Raw genomic sequence first — 20,622 nt, forward strand, 5'->3', positions numbered from 1 at the left:
GAGATAATACCCAGATTCAGTGATCAGGTTTGGAAACCAGACAACAGCAGATACAGGGACCACATACATGACTGTAGCAATTAGACAAATTAGCCACGCACTATGACCAGGAATAAAAACAGGACACATTAACCAGATACTAGGATAAGGTTTAGTAACTAGAGACATTAGCCAGGAGTCAGGTATTGTGACCAGTTACAAACAGATAGAGGCCATATTCAGATACTGTGACCCAGTGCAGAAAGCAGAGACATTTTCCAGACACTGTGAGAAGGTATAGTAACCAGCAATAATATCCAGATATTTCACTGTATACAATAAGCAGAGATATTAATCCAATACTGGAACCAGATACAGTAATCAGAGATATTAGTTAGATACCATGACCAGGTACAGAAAGAAGAGATAATACCCTGATACCATGACTAGATATAGTAAAGATAGAACTTAGCTAGATTCTCTAGGTAGGACCAGCAAGCAGAGACAATAACTCGTACCTTGTACATTGTACTTCAATGTACTACAATAAGCAGAGGCATTAACCAGAGACTGTGAACAGGGACAATAAGCACAGACGTTAGACAAGTACCATGACTAGGAACAGTAACCAGAGGCATTAGCTAGAGACGGTGACCAGGTACAGTATACAGAAACATATCCAGATATGTTGATCAAGTACAGTACACAGAACAATACCCAGATACCATGATGAGTCAGTAACCATATATCATGAAGAGATACAATTATCAGAGACATTACCCAGATACCATGACCAGGTACAGGAAATAGAGACGTTAACCACATTTGATAACCATGAACAGTGACCAGAGACAATATATGGACACCATTCCCAGGTAAACTAAACAGAGACAATATCCAGATACTGTGCCCAGGTACAGTACCCAGAGACATCAGCCAGACATCGTATTCAGGTATTGTAACCAGATATATCATCCAGTTACCCTGACCAGGTTGAGGAACCAAAAATAATATCTATATACCATGACACAGTACAGTAACCATAGGCATAAGCCTAATATTGTACTGGATACAATATACAGAGAAAAAAACATAATAACAGCTCCAGGTACACTAAACAGACACAATAACCTGATACCATAACATTCTGTGGCCAAGGACAGTGAGCAGAGGCAATACATCATAACTCAACCTGTTACAATAAGAAGAGGTAATGACTAGATACCATGGCCAGGCATAGTAACCAGTGATAAATCCTAATTATATGTGGTGCTACAGTAAGCAATAGCATTAATAAGACATCATGACCAGATATATTACCCAGAAACATTAGCAAGATACCATGACCAGGTTCAGTAGCTGAGACTTTAGGAAGACACAGACAACCAGTAACAGTTATTGCCCAGACACTGTATCCAAGGAAAGTAACCAGTGTCATTAGCCAGATATCATGAAAAGGTCCAGGATACAGATACATTAGCCAGATATCCTGATCAGGTATAGTAATCTGAAATATTAGCCAGGAATGGTGAACAGATACAGTAACTAGAGACAGGAGCCAGTAATGATAACTAGCTACAGTAAACAGAATTTTGCCAGATTCTGTGTATAGGAACAGTAAGCAGAAACAATACTATGTACATCCACCTGTGACAATAAGCAGAGGAATTCACAGAGACATTAGCCAGAACCTTGAGCAGGCATAGTAAACACAGACATTAGTCAGATACACTGTATAGCCACTGTCACCAGAGATTTTGGTCAGATACCATGAATAAGTTTATCATGCAGAGAAATGGGTCAGACACTTTGAATAATTACAGTATACAGAAAAATGTCCAGTGACTGTGGTCAGATATAGTCACCAGACTTTAATCATATAGTGTGATAAGTTATACTAACTGGAGACATTACCCTGATACCATGACTGGGTAAAGTAATGGGAGACACCAGCCAGACACTGTGACCAGAAACAGTAACCAGAGAAAATATTCAAATACTATGACCTGGGTACAGTAACCAGAGACATTTTACAGACACTGTGACCAGTAAAATACCACAACCAGGTGTGATGGTTGGATATGAGGTGTCCCCACAAAGCTCACATGTGAGACAATATAAGAAGGTTCAGAGGAGACATGATTGGTTTGTGAGAGCCTTAGTGTAATCAGTGACTTACTCCCTGGTGGGATAAGTGAGTGGCAACTAACAGGATAGGGTGTGGCTGGAGGAGAATGGAATTGGGGTGTGGCTTTTGGGTACAGATTTTGTATCTGGAGATTGGAGATTCTCTCTGTCTGCTTCCTCATCACCAAGATATGAGAGGCTTCCTTCCAACACCCTCTCCCACCATGATATACTGCCTCATCTAAAGCCCTGAAGAATGGAGCTGACCTTCTATAGCCTTTCATACCTCTGAAACCATGAGCCCCCACATAGACTTTTCCTCCTCTATAATTGTTCTGTCAGATTCTTTTAGTCACAGCAACAAAAAAACTGACCAAGACATTAGGTATAGTAAACAGAGTCATTATCTACATAAGGTGACCAGTACAGTAACCAGAGACATTAGCCAGACACAGCAACAAGTTCAGAACGCAAAGCCATTAGCAGCCTCATTGACAAGGTACAATAACCAGAGACTCAGTTTAGCCAGGTATGGTGATCAAGGACATAAACAAGAGAAATTATGCACTCAGTGTGACCAGAAACATGAACCACAGACATTAGCCAGATACTGTGACTAGTAAACAGAGATATTAACCAGACATCAAGACTAGGTAGAGTATACCAAGACAATACCCACATACCATGGCATAATATAGTAGTCAGAACATTGAGCAGATATCAAGAACAAACATAGTTAAAAGAGTCATTACCAGATACTGTGACCAAATAGAGGAATCAGAGACATTAACAACTTCTATGACATGGTACAATAACCAGAGAATTAAGCCTGATATTATGACCAGGTACAGTAAACTGAGAAAATACATAATACAGTCAGGATGTACAGTAACCAGAGACATTAGCCAGATCCCATGGTGCATCAAATAGAAACAGCATCCTGATTCCTGATCCAAACAGTCATGAGTCAGATACCATAACCCAGTACAATAACCACAGACTTCACCTATATACATGACAAGCTACAATAACCAGAAACATTAGCTAGATATACTGACCAGTTATAATAATCAGAAACATTAGCAAGGGACCTTGACCAGATCTAGTAAACATAGACAGTACCCAGATATGATGACAAGGAAGATTAGCCAGACACTATAGTCAAATACTGTGACCAATTACAAAACCAGTGGCCACATACAGTAAACAGAGATAACAATTAGTCACTCTGACAAGATACAATAACCTGAGACAATAGTTAGATGCTGAGACCAAATACAATACACAAATTTCTACCCATATATTGTCACTAGATACTGTAACCAAAGTCTTTATGCAGATATTTGACCAGGTCCAGTAAACTGAGGTGTCAAGCCAGATACCATGACCAGGAAGAGTCAACAGAGATAGCTCCTACATACTAGGATCTGTTACAAGAAGACACATTACATGGACCTTTCCTCAGCAGACATTCTGATTCCTGGCATCCTACCTTCTGGGGGTCTCCACTGCAGCTTGACTTTCACTCTCAGAGGTTCTCATCGTCATCCTCTTAGGGGTTCTCCTCACAGATTCTTTTCATGCAGTGCACTTCCGGTCTTCATAGGATTTTCTTAGACACCTTGGTGGAAGTTTGTGGGAACTTGGAACTCTTTTCTTCTGAATTCACACCTATAAAAAGAGGACACATTACACATTAGACAGTTACCATGTCCAGGTACATAAACAGAGACAAGAAATAGATACAATGACGAGTTACAGTAACCACAGACATTATGCATATGCTTCTGAGCAGGTACAGTGTCAAATACTGGACAGATAACATGAACAAGTAACCAGAGACTTTAACCAGATTCTGTGAATGGGTATTGTTCCAGGACTCCAGAACCAGCCCACCTGTGACTCCCATGGGTGACGTGGCTGAGGATGCCTGGGTTGAGAGGGTCTGCCCTGTTCTGGATTGCACTGGAGAGGTGGCCCTGCTGCTCCATGTGCCCTTCACCTCTGCAGCAGCTCTGGCCACAATTGGTGGGGGAGCAGCAGGACCTGGCACTGGCTGTGGGGCCACAAGCCACCCAGCTCCCTTCCTTGTCCCCCAGGCTTGACCTCCAGGGTGGACCCCCCCCACCTCACTCGCCTGGGTGCCTTTCATACCTGGAGCTCAGTGCCTGGAGCTCTCCAGGCACCTTTGTCTGTGTCATGGCCATGGGCGCCCGAAACGAGTCCCCAAAGGGCCCCAAAGGCATGGAAATGAGGGCTACAGAGCTGCACCGCCAACAGAATGGTCAGCAGGGAAGTAGGACAGATACTGGATGCCTGACACCGGGCCCAGCATCTCAGCTGGGAACTTTGGAGTAGGGCTGCCCCGCGTCCCAGCCAAAGATAGTTTGAATTCCTCTTCAGCCTGTTCAGTGCCGCCGGGTGCTGGGCAGTTGGTCGCGGGCCCATTCAACATTCCACTGCAGCACACAGAACCTCTGAGCGCGTGGGCATCCAAGCCGGTGTCCGAAAAGGGCGGGGCCGCCAGGGAGCCTTCAAGGAACAGCTGAGGCCAGGGCTGTGTCAGGGGCAGGGCTGGGGGTCCATTACGGTCCTCTGTATGCAGCTCTGGGCCTCCAGGGCCTGCAGACGTGGTCACAGTAAGCACAGGGAGGGCAGGGCGACTTCTTCAGCAGAAATGTGCTGAATCCTCCAGTGTAAGCAGGAATTGCTCAGGGGAAGCAGAACTCCTCTGGGTTCCAGGCATGCGTGCACATGCACACAAAACCGCAGGTCCCCTGACACCTGAGATGCAGGGTCATTGAGAATGTTCCATGTGCTGCTGAGAACAATACATGTTCTGCAGCTACTGGATGCAGTGTTCTATAAAATCTTTTAGATCCATTCAATCTACAAGTTAGTTTAACTTTTATTTCTTATTGTTGTTGTCTGGATAATCTGCCCATTGAAGAAAATGAGGTGTAGAAGTCTTCTGCTGTTACTACATTGATCCTGTTTCTCTTTTGTGGTCTGATTGTATTTGTATTATCAAGTTGTGTTTCCTAACATTAGGAGCATGTGCATTTGCAATGGTTATATCTTCTTGCTGAATTGATTCCTTAATCATTATATAGCAATCTTTTTTGTATCTTTTTACAGTTTTTGTCTTCATGTTCTTTTTCTCAGATCTAAGTATAGTTACTCCCACTCCTTTTAGTTTCTGTTTGCTTGGGTTATTTTCCCCCCATTCTTTTGCTTTGAGTGTGTATTTACTGATACAGTGAGTTTCTTGTAGGCAGTATATCATTGGGACTTTCTTTTTCTTCCATTCATTCTCTGTATATCTTTCAAGAGAAAAATTTAAAGTTTATATTTATTATGTGCAAGCAAAGACTTATTCTTGACATTTAATTTTCTTCTGGATATTCCTGTGTTATTTTCTTCCTCTCCTGTCTATCTTGTCTTTTTGTGATTTTCTGTATTGAAAAAATTTGATTCAACTCCACATCATGTAATTGTTGTTCTAGTGAGTTTCATACTTTTTCATGTTTGTATGAGGGCAGTTAGTGTTTTCTCACTTCAGTTGTAGAACTTCCTTAAGAGATCTTTTGTAAGGCAATATGGTGCTACTGAATTCCCTTAGGTTTTGCTTAATAGGAAAGTCCATTTCTTCTTCATTTATGTAAGATAGCCTTGTGGGGTACACTATTCTTGCTTGGCATTTTTTTCCCTTTGAATATGTCTTCCTATTCCTTCCTGACCTGTAAAGTGCTGGCTGAGAAATATCCACCCACATATGTAACTTGATATTTTTCTGTTACTAGTTTTAGAATTCTTTCTTTTCATCATTTAATATTTTGACAAGAATATGCCACTGTAAGGACATTTTCCATCAGATTTATTTGGGGTCTTTGAGCCTCCTGTACTTACATACATAATTTTTTCATTTTAGCCATTATTTAATTAATTACATTTTCTATGCCTTTTTCTTTCTTTTAACCTTCAGAAATCCTGAAATTTTAAGAGATGTTCCTTTAATGGTGTCCATAATTCTTGGAGGATTCCTTAATTCTCTTTTGTTTTACACTTTCATATTTTATTTTTTAAGTTTAAATTTTTAGCTGCCCCAGAAAAACATAGTGGTTATAAATGATAATAGGACACCAAGTAGTGCTTAATACTAACATATATTAGATATTTAAATAGAGTTGAACATATTATTTCATCATTTATTGTTTGTGTATAGTGAAAACCCAATAAAATGTAATCCAATCACAAAAAAGAATGAAATTCTCTCAGTTGTGACTAGAAGAAGGGAATTGGTGATCATTAGGTGAAGTGGAGTATGCCATGCATGGAAAGATAGTTTCACGTGATCTAATTTACATATGAAACTTCAAAAGTTGATATCATAGAAGCTGAAAATGGAATGGCACTAACCAGAAGCTGGGGGAATTAGGAGGGATGAAGGTTGGGGAAAGTTGATTAATGAGTATTAACAAATGTGATATGTATTTCAGACCCTTCATCACCTGACTTGGCTGTTAATGGGCAATACATTTTATGTCACTTTGACTTTAATGGAATTTCTTAATCCAGATGTGCTCTGGCCAAGAGAAGTTGCAGGTGCTTGATTTGGAAATCAGACTTGCATTAATGCACCTAACACATTGTTTTCTTCAGAAACATATTATACTTTTGGCTCATGTTGAATTGGAAATTAATTTACATATCCAGATCATTTTGAAAAAAAATTTAATTATAAAAGACTTTCCCTGTTTTAAAGTTGGAAGAGACATGGGTGCATTGTGTCCATGTCCTAAGTCTTTGTGCAATTCAGAATTTAGAAGAGTTAGACTGGGATATCTAGCAAGGTATTTCTAAGCTGCAAAGTATTAAGGCTACATTTATTTGATTACAAGAAATGAGAGCACATACATAATAGAAAGATAGAATTTATAATTAAGAGGGGAAAAGGGCCTACATAGTTGAAAACTTCTCAGCATTGCTGTGTGGCAGGAAATGAAGGAGAATTTCCAGTCAGGGAAACCAAGTGTGTGATAGGGTGACTGTTGGATTGAGTTTCTTATGAATAGAAATAACCAACATAGTGGATGAAAGGTCCTGAAGACATTTCAGAGATCTTGAAAACTTTCCCTTCCATCACAAACCAAGAGTTTTTGGAGAGCAGAATGGTTTCAGTGGACAGGCTCAGAACACCCTCCAAAGGATGGTGGCTAGTGAGTTTGACCTCTAGCACCACCCCTTTCTTTGTACAATGGAGCAATACTCATCAGCCTCTCCAGTTGGGCTTCAAGGTGCATTTACCTTCTTACCAGTTAGTATGATATCAAATGTAGACTGCTAATGCAAGTTGAATATCCCTAATTCCAAATGCTTAGGACCACTTTTTTTCATTTTTGTTTTGAAGTATTTATATAAACAGAATGATACATTGGGGTAGGACCTGAGCCTAAACACAAAATTTACTTGTTTTACATATTCACTACATAAATATATTCCAAAGACAATTGTATGCATACCTAAAATGATTTTGTGCATTGGACAAAATATCATGGTTTGGAATTTTCCACTTTTGGCATTATAATCTAGAAAGTTTAGGTAGTTTTAGCATTTCAGAGTTTGGATATTTGGGTTAGGATTATGCAACTTGTATATGCCCTTTATTGTCTTGAAGCAACTCCTTCTGTGTCAAATTTTTTTTAAAGATTATTTTTGTAAATTTTTTAAAGATTATTTTTTCCATTTATTCATATAATAATGATTTTTAAATTTTTTCTGTTAATATAATGTATAGTATTTAATGACTGGTATTTATTGAACCATCTTTGAGCCCCAGAAATAAATCACAGATGAGCAAGTCTTATGAGTCCTTAAATGTACTGTTGAATTCATCTTATATTGACAGTTTTTGCTTCTCTCTTCACCAGGGATATTCATCAGGTATATTAGTTTATTATTTTCTCATAATATATTTGTGTGGCTTTGGTGTCAAGATAATGTTGGCCTCATAAATGAATTTGGTAGTGATTACTATTCCTCAGTTTTTTGGAGGGACATGAAAAGGATTCATGATAATCTTTTTTATTAGAGCTTTGTAGTTACACATTAGTTGTGTTTTTTCAGGTCACATTAATTTTTAAATGTTTTATAAAACTTACCAGTAAAGTTATCAGATCCTGGGATTTTTCTTTCATAAAAGATTTTTTAATAACTAATTTAAAATCCTTGTTCATATTAGTCTCTTGAGAATTTTGTATTTATGATTCAGAACTGGTAGGTTGCAATTGTCTACAAATAGGTTCATTTCTTCTAGGTGATTCAAGTTGTTGGTATAATTGTGCACACTAGATTCATAGTACATTGTATTTTTTGCCATTAGCTGAAATGTTTCTTCTTCATTTTGAATTTATTTACTTTCATATTTGTCTAACTAAACTTTATCAATTATGTTTATCGTTTCAAATATCAACTCAACTTGGTTGATGCTTAATATTGTTTTCTAAGTTGTTATTCTTTCTTTTTTTAATACTATTTATTTCCTCCCTCATAATATCTTTAGTTTAGTTACTTCTTCATTTTCTAGTTCTCTGAGGTATAAAGTTTGAAGATTTGTTATGTATTTGAGATCTAATTCATATGGGCATTTATACTTATATATTTACTTCCTTTATAGAACTCCTTTTCTGCACCTTATACTTTTTAGTATGCTGTGTTTTGATGTTTATTTGTAAGTATCATTTATTTTAGTTTGAATTTTATCAATGACCTATTGGAAGGTCAGAAAATGTCGTTCAAATTCTATATATTTATGAATATACCAACATTCCATTATTGATTTAGAGTTTCATGTGTTTCTTTGGCAAAGACACTCGATATCTTTCAGTATTCTTAAATGTTTGAATCATTTTGTGACAAAACATATGACTTAGCCTGTAGAATGTTGTGTATATACTTCAGAATAATGTGTATTCTGCTATTGTGTGGAATATTCTATATATGTCTGTTAGATCTATTTGGTATAACATATAGCTCAAGTCCAATGATTCCTTATTGATTCTTTGTTTCGAAGACCTATCCATTGTATTAAAGAGGTAGTACTGAAGCACCCTACTATTATTATTCTGTGCTCTATTTTTCCCATCATTCCTAGTAATCACAGTGAGCATATTAGAAGGTGAATTAATTATAGCTGAATAGGTCACGGAATTCCATCCCCAAGAATGGGAACATTGTCCTTAAAACGAAATGCTAGAGTATTTCTTTGACCCTTCCACCTGGTTAGAATGCAGTGAGAAGGTGAGGTGCCATTTGCAAAGCAGAGAATAAGCCCTCCCGGGACACCAAGTTAACTGATGCCTTGATCTTGGACATCTCAGTCCCATTATAATTATTATTTTCATACAGATGAAAAGATATGTCTTTTTAAAATAAGCCACACTGAATAAATTAGATTCATTTGTTATAGTTAAGTATATTCACAAGTGTTAACATTAAACACAAAGATTACTTGCTTATTGTAACCAACTTCCTTGAAATTGAGAAATCTGCCTCAACTCAATTTAACTGAATCAGGAACTCAAACAAGAAGAAAGCATTTAATATAAGCCATATGATTTTCTGCAACAAGAGGTAACAGTTTGTCACCTTAAATTTTTGTATATTTTATCTTTATTTTCATCCTAAACATTATACCTTTTAAAAATCAAAGATGTTTCTATTCAAAAGTGATTTTAACTGAATAGTGCTATCTGAAATGTAAAGACATAAAAATTACACTTCAAAATCTTGTTACTGAAATTTTTAAAGTAGAAAAAAAATTTTCTACAACAAAACATTCATTCAAGCATCATTTGACCTTGACATCATTACAATGAGGTCTATATTTCCACACATGATCACATTGCTTTTTAGACATTATTATCTTTAAATAACTTATTCTTAAGGTTCAAAACTGATTATATTAAAGATTGAAAATTTTACAATATAGATAAGTGCTGATACTCCTCAACTTACAGTGGGGTTACATCCTATTAACTCATGATATATTGAAATTGTTTTAAGTTGAACATGCCTTTAATATCCCCAACCTGTCATATATCATAACTTAGCAAAACAGAACTCTGTACATATTGATTGCTTACTTTGTTGATCACAAGGCCAATTAGATGCTGTTAACTATTTTTAACCAATACCATAAAAGTAGTATACCATGTATTTCTAGCCTTAGAAAAATATTAAAATACAGTTTCTTCACAATACGTCTCACTTTCATACTACAGTTGAAAAGAAAAATTAGAAGTTAAACCACCATAACTTAGGAACTGTCTCTTTAAAGGAATTAAACAACCTAATCCTCTTATCTATAAACTCAAATATAGTTTTTACAGAATGTATGGCCTTTTCTGCCAATCCTTTATTCCATAGTTACACAGTTATAGTTATGATAGTTACATATACAATTAAACTTAGATTCTTCTTTGTGATTTGTTTTCATTTTTAAATGCACTAGATTCATGTATTTTGGAAGCTTACATGTAATCTTTTTACATTTGTTTATTGATTGATAAGCAATAATCAGTAATTGCTTATATTTTTCACTAATATAAGGCATGATTTATTTGGTTTTTACATATTTCTGAATAATTTAATTTTGAAGATGGAGAGTGTATCTTCCCTTGCACTGTGAAACAAAGTCACAGAGAACCTCTAAAGCTATGCAGAAAAATTTTAGAGTTTGGAGAATGATGGATACAGACAAACATGGAAGTAAGTGCATTTAATTTCTTGCCATGGATGTTTTATGAACAGGACGCAACAGGTTTGCCAGATCTGAATGCAGTGCATTTAAGATGAGTCACTCTGGCCTCTGAGATTTGAAATACATCAGCACATATCAACAAAAATTCTGATTTGTGAATAAAAATGAGTTAGAGAAAACTTAAAAAAATAAAACCAAAAACTAAATTAAATAAAACTTCTGAATTTAAGTACATGTTTTAATGATATTAATAATGGTACCTCCTATTTTTTTGGTGTGCAATGAGGATGCTCCATGTGACCATCAATACACTTTGTATGAAATAGTTTATTTGCTAATGGATGTTATGCAGATTTTTTCTTAAATTCAATCGAATATTCTGACATAGAATAAAGATTTTCCTCATCTTTCCAACTGAAGTTTATTTTGTGTCTTTCCTAGATTTCTTCTCATATTAAACATGAATCTGAAAGAAAGAAATGAACATGAAATATTAAGTAAGATATAGTCTTTTATCAAGTCTTTGGGATTTTCAAGTAGAACACTTTTTAATGTTTCAGAAATTCTTCCTGAAACCTCTTTCTGAACAAATGTTTTGTGAATACCAGATAGATTTAAATAACGTTAAAATGGAAAACGATGTAAAAATTAGGTGGTTAATATGTGATAATTATATTTTTTATCAACTCATAAGATTAATTATCATGTTAGTAGCTCAGTACTTTAGAGTGTAAAAACATCATGACATGATGGCTGATTTTTTCTTTTCGGACTGGAGATTGAAAACAGGAGCACTTTACCACTGAGCTACATCTACAGTCCTAGTATTATTATTATTGTTGTTGTTTTTGTTGTTATTGTTATTATGATTTTGAGATAGGGTCTCACTAAACCTCTAAGGCTGGCCTCGAACTTGAGATCATCGTGCCTCAGCCTCCCATGTTTCTGGGTTTTCTTTAATTAAAATCTTGGTCAAATGCTACAAAATTTCAGTTATAAAAATGTATAAGAGAGGGTGTCTCTCACACACACACACAAGCAGTATAAAAGACTAATGAAACACAAATCTGGTTATCAGAAAAGATAAGAAAGATGAATACACCTTTAGTAAGGCAAACAAAGACAAAAAAGGAATAACTCAAAATAAGAAATGAAAAAGAAGACATTATAATCAGTATCACAGATTATGAAGGATCTTTAGGTATTATTAAGATAAAATACATGCTAACGAATTTAAAAATGTAGAAGAAATTTATAAATTATTAGACACAGAGGTTCTGCTAAAATTAAAACATGAAAATATTCAAACCAGAAGAGATCAATAATGAGTAATGAGATTAAATGAGTAATAAAAAAAATTTTAGGAATGTCCATAACTAGATGTCTTTACTGATTAATTTTTCAACCTCTTTAAGGAAGGACTTATTCCATTTCTTTTAAAGTTATTGTTAGGGTGAATTTAAGCAGCTGATTGGAGGAAGCTGGACACCTGGCAACCCACTGCAAGTATGGGGGGATCAGGCAGCCGGCATGCACCAAAGAACAACCAATCCCATGCTGGCAGATAAACTTTAGTAGTGTCTTGCAACCACCCATCAATCAATGGAGTCCCCAACCAACCCTTGGGGGACACTAAACCCTCATGCCTTTCCCCACCTATTCTGGCCTGTAAAGACCCTGGGCAGCTGGGGCCATATGTAGCTTTCTCTAGCTCTCTACCCTGAAGTGTACCCCAGAGGGCTGGAAAATTTAATTGAGAGCCAATTTCTAATACAGTTTGGTGTGGCCACTTTTGTCCAATTCCTGTTTGGCCAGTTGCCCTCAAGCTTAGTTATTGCAAAGAATGGAAAGAGGGAATCCTTCCTAACCCATTCTCTGTGGTACTCTGGTAGCATAGCAGATAAGAACACAAGATAAACTGTAGACTAATAATCCTCATGGACAGAGATGAAAAATTTCTCAACAAAATATTAGCAAATCTGGTTCAAGAGAGAATCATAAAGATTGTTCACCATAAACAAATTGGTTCCATCCCAATGATGCAAGGATGGTTCAACATATGCAGATCAATAAACATCATACATGCCATTAACAGAATGAAGAATACAAATCATGGGATTAATATAATAGACACAGAAAGCACTTGAAAAAAATTCAACATCACTTCCTGATAAAATCCCTGAATAGATAAATAGAGTTTGGTAAGATTATACCTCAGCTTCATAAATGCTATATATGACATAGTCACAGGCAATATACTGAAGTGAGAAAAGTTGAAAACATTTCCTCATAGATCAGGAACAAGGGTGTTCATTCTCCCAGCACTTATTCAGTATAGAACTAGAAATTTTAACCAGAACAGTGAAATAAGAGAAAGAAAGAGCAAACAAATTGGAAGGAGAGAAGCCAGATTATTCATGTCTGCAGATCAAATGATTAAATATATAGGAAAACCTAAAGACGCCACCAAGAGACTATGAGAATGGATAAAGTCAGTAAGGTGCAAGATAACAAAATCAACATAGAAAAATCAGTGGGAATTTTCAACACCAATAATGAATTTGCTGAGAAACAAATCATAAAAACAATCCCATTCACAATTCTGTACAACAAACAAACACATCAAAGAACAAAAGACCTCTACCACACTGATGAAAGACATTGAAAAAGAAACAAAATAAATGAAGAGATTTCCCATGTTCAAGGACTGGAAGAATTTGTGTTGTTAATATGTCCATAATAACTTAAGCAATTTACAGATTAAAAGTGATCCTCCTTAAAATACAAATGATATTCCTCACAGAACCAGAGAAGAAAATTTTAAAATTCTATGGAAGTACAAAAGACCCTGAATAAGTATAGAAATCTTGAGGAAGAAATATAAACAATGCTGTAAGCACCACAATACCTGATTTCAAGACATACTACAGAGCCATAATAACCAAAACACCATAGTATTTGCAGAAAAAAAGACACCTAGACCAATGGTGTGGAATAGAGACTCTCTTGATAGATAGATAGATAGATAGACAGACAGATAGATAGATAGACAGACAGATAGATAGATAGATAAATGCATGCATCTGTAAGTACTTATTCTTAACAAAGTTTCCAAAAAGAAAGAAGGAAAACATTGTCTAAAGAACCATCTCTTTAATAAATAATGCTGGTAAAATTGGATATCCATATACAGATGATTAAACCTTCACTCCTCTTTTCATGTACAAAATGAAATTCAAACATATCATAGGCTTAAATATAATATCTAAAAACTCTAAAATTACTAGAAGAAAACAATGAAGAAATAATAACTTGGTTCAAGCAACAATTTTACGGGTAAATAACAAAAGCACACGAGCAAAAATTTGATATATTAAACTGAAAAACTTCTGAACAGGTAAAAAAATAACACAATGAGACAAGCCATAGAATGGAGGAAAAAAAAAAAAAACACTTGCCAACTATGCTTCTGACAAAGGTTTAATATATAGAATATGTGTTTAAAGACATCAAAAAACTAAAAATAAGTAATCCAATAAAATGTTGGGCAAATGATCTGTGATATCTCAAAGAAGAAGTACAAATGGTCAACAATACATAAAGAAATGCTCAATATCATTAGCCATGAGGGAAATGAAAATAAAAATTACATCGAGGTATTATATAACCCCAGTTAGAATGTGTATTATTAAAAATAAACCCTGAAATTAACAAATGTTGGTGAAGATGAGGAGGGAAAATGCACACTTGGTGGGAATTTAAATCAGTACAATCATTATGGAGAACAGAAGGTTTCTCAAAACCCAAATATTAGATGTGCCATATGATCCAGCTATCCTGCTTCTGGGTACATATCCAAAGAAAACATCAATCAGCATACCAAAGGGACATTTGCATGCTCATGTTTATTGCTGTGTTATTCACAATAGCTAAGATGTTGATTGAGAATGTGTTGATCCATAGATAAGATAAAGATAATGTGGGATATTTAAACAAGGAAATATTATTCAGCCATAAAGAATTAAATGTTGTCATTTGTAGAAAAAGGAAAGAACTGGAGGACATTATGTTAAGTGAAATGAACCAGACACAGAAAGATAAGCCCCATATGTTCTCTTTCATTTGTGGAATATTAAAAAGGGTGACCTGAAAGTAGAATAGTGACCTTTACAGGTTGAGAAGTGTGTGAGTGGTAGGGCGGGTAGATGGAGGTTGGATATGATCAGACAGGATGTATGCATATATGGAAATGTCACAATGACCCCCATTAATATGGGCAACTAATATAGGCTAATATAAAATTAAAATGTTGTTTTAGAAGTCCTCATGTTGTGTGTCTAGAATACATATAATTGTATTTATTGTTTCAAAATAAAAAATAACTTATTAATATTTATTTCCTCACATATTAATACTTATTAGAGAAGCATTCCACAGAATATATCTTCTTCAATGTGTGACTGTTCTCTTGAACACAGCAAAGTATCATATTCAAGGCTCTGATTTTCCCAGGCCCGTGAGAACACTGAAGTACTTACGTAAACATTTGGGCGGTTCTGACCACTCCAGCTCTACACACTATTGTCTTGCTACCCTCAAGTTGATACAAAGACTGGCACTGATATTCAACCCATGAAGCTGGAGAATATACAGACGACGGGAATGAAGTGAGGTCTCTGTTTTCAATAGGTGGAGGAGAACCACATTTTCCTGTGGAATCTGAAAATACCATTTCATTTATGGAGAGAACAAACCAAAATATAGGATAAAATTAAAGCCAGCACAAACATATCACTATCTGCAGCATCATGACTTTATCATTTCTGGTAACAAGTGATCACTTGAAAAAATCTTAATCACAGAAAATGAGGGTTACAGTTTTAAACACTTCCTTTCATCTCACTACAGGCACAAATAAACCATCAAAAAATGTGTCCATTTTGCAGAGATCTAGTAGTAAATATGTGTCTTAAAGAAATGCTGCATGGATAGATAGCAAAGACAAACTAAGAAAGTTTCTTGTTCTTATATATGAAATGTGATGCAGTGTTTATTTTGTCCCTACAGGTTTCTTTTTGATTTTTCTTTAAATTATAAAAGAAATAAAAACTCCTTGGAAAAAATTCAAAGAATGCAAATTTGTAGAAAATACAAGGGAACTATTTTCTTCCTGATCTGGACAAGATGAGTAAAAATCATTCCTATGTATTCCTTTTGCTAGGCATAATTTATAATGTTGGATATAAAAAAATTTAAAGACCAATATAAGAAGACTCCGGAAGGTACAGAGAATTCATTCTGACTAGGAACTTGAGAACTCAAGGAATGGAAAATAGTTTGCTATATGAGTTCACTTTAGAGCTTTTGTGTATTCTAAATGGAGCACTGGAAAAGGCTAATCCCAGGAATGATATCAGGTAGAGATAAATAAGGAAAATCTCATAAGACGCCTCATTCCTTTAACCTAAGGATAACGGAGGGAGCAGTCTTGCAAGACCAAGAGAAGATAGACTGAAAATTTATCAGTGAATTGAACTTCAGAGGCCTAGAGTAGAAAAGAAAATATTGGAGGCCCAGAAAGAGGGAAGAAATATGTTTAATAAAACAATTTCACAACTTCAGCATAAGGCACAAAAGTCGGTATTCAAGAAGATCTTTAGACTCATGTTAATACATATCACAATGAAAACTGTTTGAAGATAAAGGAAAAAAATCTTGAAAACTGCATGGTAGAAAATCCCCATTACCTATAGGTGACTAATATTCAAATGACAGTGGGCTTCTCATTCATAGCCATGGAAGCCACAAGGAAGTGAAAGAAGAAAGATGTCACCCTTCAACTCTATATGCAGTGACACTGCATATAGTGACACTAGAATAAAGGCATAAATAAAGGCATTCTTTTACAGAAAAGATCAAGAGAATCTGTCTCCAAGAGTTATCCTTAAAGTCTAACCGAAGAAATTCTTCATATAGAAATGAAAAGATGACAGAAGAAGATTGAGTTTTCAGGAGAGAGAAAAGAACAATGTAACTGATAAAAGGAAAATAAATAATAGACATTTTCCTCATCAGTTTGTTCATTATTTTTAATGTCTGAAGGAAAATTATAGTATTTGATAATAGTGCTCAGTATATGTAGACTAGACACTAAAGGGCAAATGGACTTAAACGGAAAAAAGGTTCCCACATTTTGATGGCAAAATAAAATGCCATTTCCAGTAGAGTGATAAGCTACATATGTATTATGTATGTGATATAATACCTAAAACAACAACTTTAAAAAGAAAGGTAGTGGAGGATTCTATCAGAAAGATACACACAAAAATAGGAAGATATATCAAAATAAAATTCTTTAATAATATTTCCCCCCAAAGGAAAAGAAATCAGAAACAAAAATGAGAAACAGAGAAAATAAATAAAACAAAACAAGACAAACAGCCCCAACATTTCAATACTTATTTTAAATATAAATGGTCTAAATATACCAGGTGAAAAGAGCAAGAAGGGCAAGATAGATACGGAAATGAGGCAGAGGCTCCAGTGGCACTGCAAGTGTCCAAGGGAGGTAGGCTTTGAGGGTGCTTTGTGCTCCTTGAGACTGCATCTCAGGGACGATGGAGGAGGGAGATCATCGCAGCACCAACCTGCTGGCTGCAGAGACTGCGAATCTGGAACAGCAGCTACAAGGATGGGGAGACATGGTGCTGGTGGCTGGTAAAATTCTCCGAGAGGAAAGAGCCTGGTTTCCACCTGCCATCATGGGTGTGGTTTCTTTGGTGTTTCTGATTATCTATTATTTGGATCCATCTGTTCTCTCTGGTGTTTCCTGTTTTGTGATTTATTTGTGCTTGGCTGACTACCTTGTTCCCATTCTAGCACCTAGAATTTTTGTCTCCAATAAATGGACCACTGAACAACAGCAAAGATTCCATGAAATCTGCAGCAATCTAGTGGAGACTTGACGCAGAGCTGTGGCTGGTGGAAACGCCTCTTTACATTAAAGGAAGAAAAGCGTAAAATGTACTTCATGACCATGATCTTTTCTCTTGCTGTGGTTGCCTGGATTGGACAGCAAGTCCACAACCTATTTCTCACCTACCTGATAGTGACTTTCTGACTGTTGCTTCCTGGACTGAATCATTTCAAAGTACATTGGAATGGCCAAAAGGGAGATAAACTTCTCAAACAAAAAGAAAAGAAGAATGAATAATGCATCTGCTTTACTCCTGTGTTAATGGAGTACGCATTACCCCTGGAACACTTCCTACTATGCTGTTTGGATACTAAAATGTTACGGAAGTAGCTCTTGCTCTGCCTCTCTGCCCTTAGTTCATAGAAATACACACTTGCCAGGTAAGGCTTTGTGCATAGTGTCTTTGAGTCAGATGTAGCTGGGTACATTTTCATCAGTTGGCCTTAAATGGACAACTCATTAATGAGGATGGCTTGTCTTGATTTTTCTCACCCAGGGATAATTGAATTTTTACTTTGACAACTTCCTTTAAAATAATAGTGGTGAATTTTACTTTTTAGAGAAATTAACAGTGTTGACATTTGTTTTAGCTAGTCGCAAGGTAGTGATCTGTGGTTATAAGTAGCTGGATCTACTGTCTGCTTCACAGTTTGCTTAAAAAAAACTGTCTGGCTTCATGAGCATACAGACCAAGTTTACTACTTCTGAGGAAGAGACCAATTAATTAAGATTTGTTCTTTGTCCTGTTTTTGTTTGTTTGTTCCTTTGTTTTTCACTATGGGAGAAGAATCCCCATGGAATAAAATATAGCTAATTCCATGCCCTAGTTTGTATAGGTTTCTCCCTTGTGCAAAACTTAAGCCATTTCTAGGAAACATTGATTCTTTGTTCCACAGGGAATCTGAGAGGCTTAGAGCTGCTGTTCCCTGCACCACTTCAAGTTAGTAAACCCTCAAGTCTTTTTAACAGCAAACTTCCAAAAGATTGTACTTAGGATTTTTAGCATACTTAGCATTTCATGTTTTCAACTGACTTAATGTCCATAGTAGATTAACACTTGTGTTCGATACCTTTACTCCATGACTAGCTAAACAAAGACAAACGTCTTCCTATGTTTAGTCAAAATTCATTACAGTAGAGAAGAAAATCATCTACTTAATTTTTTGGGGGGGGCGGGTGCTGGGGATCAAACCCAGGGTCTTGTGCTTACAAGTCAAGCACTCTACTGATTGAGCTATCTCCCTAGCCCCTCTACTCATTTTTAAGACCAGAGGAAGCCTTCAAGAGTAAACCTCAAATTTCCATTCTTTGGTTGTGGCCATTACTTGGTCACCTTTGGTTTGGCATTGAAGATAGTGACTACACTGATGACGTTTTTCCTTCAATATTTCTTTGAAAATTTCCAGGGCTTTGGTGAGAGCAGACACGTAATGATAGCTGGCCTCTGGTCTACATAGATTTGTGACTCTTTGGAAAGCTTGTCAGTCTTTCCTTCTCAGTAGCTAGAAATTTAGAGTAGTTGAAATCTGTAGGAATAAAGCTTTGAGGGCCCAAAATGTGACATGTTTGGGAACAATTCTAAAACTGATTAATTAGCCATAATGTAGTTTTGTGAATTTATTGCACTGACACTGTAAAACCTGTACCTTGTGGTGTATCTGTTCCTGATTAAGTGTTGTGTTCTCCCTTCAATATTGCTGTAAACAGTGGCCCCAATAGGATATGTTTGATTCTTTTTCTAATGTTACATATGACAACTACCTTAGTTTTACATGTGTTTCCTCATTGTAAATAAGCCTGTTTTCCTATTTGGATTTTTTCTTTTTGAATACATGTTATACTAATTAACTACTTCAGCAGTTTTAATCCTGTATTACTTCTCCTACTTTGTTTTGTGTAAAAGGGGAAAAAAAAATTTAAAAAGCTAAATGAGGCCTAACTCTATATGGTCTATATAAAACTGAGTTCACCATTAACAAAAGGTAGAGTCAAAGTCAAGAAAGAGAAAGTAAATTAGGAAAAATTAATTTTTAAAAACAGAAACAGATTATATAATATATCCATTATATGTTTCTCTTATTTCCTGAATTCTAAATATTAGAGTGCCAATGACCAAATACCAAGACTTATTTTATAAATATAGTGATTCCCTGGACAGCCTCAGTCACATACCTTCAATATTTTCTATATGCTGAGAATGCCCAAATGTATATCATGTTCTATGGTCAGTCTTCAATCCCCTGTATTCTGCATCTCAAAGGGGATAGCTCTTGGAGTGTTCAAAATGTACTGAGTATCTTAATGTTAAAGATGAGAAATTTTCTCAGAATGTAATTGTCCTATTAATTTAGTTAAATATGTCTTGAAAAAATTACATGATATTTCTTAGTTCAGTTGGCCAAAAAATAAATTTCTAGCAGTATCATTTTATTTGCATTTAAAAATATATTCTATAAGAATTATTCACTTTATTTTAATCAACACATTTTACTCATGCTATGTCCTCAAGCAAAGCAAAATTAGGAATACGATATTCTACCTTTGCACTGAGGTGGCTCTGTTCAGGTTCCATTTAGTCACATCACTTCTACTTCCCCAAATATTTCAAAAGGTTTGATACATTCATAACGTACTCTCTCACCAGATGGAAACCTACGCATCTGGTTTGATAATATATTAGCATTTTCCATTCTGGGTGGATTCACACAGGAAATATCTGAATAGAAAGAAAAGAAAGTATCTCCACTTAGCAGTCATTTTGAGTAACCAATCAATCAAT

General features: G+C 35.7%; 1 protein-coding gene, 1 long non-coding RNA gene and 1 pseudogene across 3 annotated transcripts in view; 1 reads left to right on the top strand and 2 right to left on the bottom strand.

Annotated features, from left to right (window-relative positions):
* LOC306642324 (complement factor H-like) overlaps positions 1-20,622 on the bottom strand; it is a 309,798-nt gene that overhangs the window by 52,873 nt on the left and 236,303 nt on the right. The gene's annotated exons all lie outside the window — the stretch shown is intronic.
* Positions 11,247-20,591, bottom strand: LOC306642330. Its single transcript, XR_013758483.1, has 3 exons — positions 20,383-20,591; positions 15,406-15,586; positions 11,247-11,333 (listed from the first exon to the last, which is right to left on the bottom strand). It is a non-coding gene; the product is annotated as an uncharacterized lncRNA (long non-coding RNA).
* On the top strand, positions 17,431-18,080 carry LOC306642470 (ADP-ribosylation factor-like protein 6-interacting protein 1; annotated as a pseudogene). The gene has a single exon. The product of its transcript is annotated as an ADP-ribosylation factor-like protein 6-interacting protein 1 (transcript).

This window comes from Sciurus vulgaris (genome assembly GCF_902686455.1).
Source record: "Sciurus vulgaris genome assembly, chromosome: 12".
In the NCBI taxonomy this organism is placed as follows: domain Eukaryota; kingdom Metazoa; phylum Chordata; class Mammalia; order Rodentia; family Sciuridae; genus Sciurus; species Sciurus vulgaris.